The sequence below is a fragment of the Hemiscyllium ocellatum genome, chromosome 46, assembly GCF_020745735.1.
Source record: "Hemiscyllium ocellatum isolate sHemOce1 chromosome 46, sHemOce1.pat.X.cur, whole genome shotgun sequence".
Classification (NCBI taxonomy): domain Eukaryota; kingdom Metazoa; phylum Chordata; class Chondrichthyes; order Orectolobiformes; family Hemiscylliidae; genus Hemiscyllium; species Hemiscyllium ocellatum.
In genome coordinates this window covers 1,383,518-1,385,219 of record NC_083446.1, presented here as the reverse complement: position 1 = coordinate 1,385,219, position 1,702 = coordinate 1,383,518, and positions in this window count along the sequence as shown.

The window sequence follows — 1,702 nt, the reverse complement described above, 5'->3', positions numbered from 1 at the left end:
CCAAGAACAGGAATCGTGAGCTTGTGCAGTCAGAGGGTATTGTTGTAATGAGGCGTTAGGAAGCACCCAAGCATTTCTGCAGCAAGAAGGCAGTGTTCTCTGTACACACACTGTACCGTACCTCTCTGCTGTGCCCAGTTCCCCACCTCTTCTGTCAGTTAAACTCCAGTATTATTCTGCTAATTCAGGGGGTTCTCTCTCTCTCGCACACACTGAACCAACCTGAAGGGAAGTGAAAGGGGGTTAAACAGGATCAGTGAGGGGTTTGGGTGCAGTCAGTGTGAGCCTGTTCCCAGCAGCAGCAAGGTCAGCCACCCGCCCCCCTCCTCCAGACGGACACAGATTGTAGAGCAGTGAGGGCACTTGGAGATATAGCAGAGTTTTGGTGAGACATGCTCAATAGGATGAAGGGTTTTCTCCCTATTGTGCCATTGGGAGGAGAATGTTTGAATGGAGGCAGTGAGCTGTTGTGATCTGGGATGTGTTGCCTGCAAGTGCAGTGGGAGCAGATGGAAAAGGAGGCAGCGGAGATCAGAGAAAGGGTAGGTCAGAACACATTCACCCAATCTGGAGCTGGGGAAGGAGCACTGTAGGCTGGGTGGGACCAATCAGACAGCTCCCTCGGGGTCGGACTTGATATCGCTGCACAGGGTGGGGAGGGGGAGGGGGTGTATGTGGGGTGTGATATCACTGTACAGGGTGGGGAGGGGGAGGGGGTGTATGTGGGGTGTGATATCGCTGTACAGGGTGGGGAGGGGGAGGGGGTGTATGTGGGGTGTGATATCGCTGTACAGGGTGGGGAGGGGGAGGGGGTGTATGTGGGGTGTGATATCACTGTACAGGGTGGGGAGGGGGAGGGGATGTATGTGGGGTGTGATATCACTGTACAGGGTGGGGAGGGGGAGGGGGTGTATGTGGGGTGTGATATCGCTGTACAGGGTGGGGGGGGGAGGGGATGTATGTGGGGTGTGATATCACTGTACAGGGTGGGGAGGGAGGGGGTGTATGTGTGGTATCACTGTACAGGGTGGGGAGGGGGAGGGGGTGTTTGTGGGGTGTGATATCGCTGTACAGGGTCGGGAGGGGGTGTATGTGGGGTGTGATATCGCTGTACAGGGTGGGGAGGGGGAGGGGGTGTACGTGGGGTGTGATATCGCTGTACAGGGTGGGGGGGGGGGGTGTACGTGGGGTGTGATATCGCTGTACAGGGTGGGGGGGGGAGGGGGTGTACGTGGGGTGTGATATCGCTGTACAGGGTGGGGAGGGGGGAGGGGGTGTATGTGGGGTGTGGTATCGCTGTACAGGGTGGGGAGGGGGAGGGGGTGTATGTGGGGTGTGATATCGCTGTACAGGGTGGGGAGGGGGAGGGGGTGTATGTGGGGTGTGATATCGCTGTACAGGGTGGGGAGGGGGAGGGGGTGTACGTGGGGTGTGATATCGCTGTACAGGGTGGGGAGGGGGTGTACGTGGGGTGTGATATCGCTGTACAGGGTGGGGAGGGGGAGGGGGTGTACGTGGGGTGTGATATCACTGTACAGGGTGGGGAGGGGGAGGGGGTGTATGTGGGGTGTGATATCACTGTACAGGGTGGGGAGGGGGGAGGGGGTGTACGTGGGGTGTGATATCGCTGTACAGGGTGGGGAGGGGGAGGGGATGTATGTGGGGTGTGATATCACTGTACAGGGTGGGGAGGGGGAGGGGG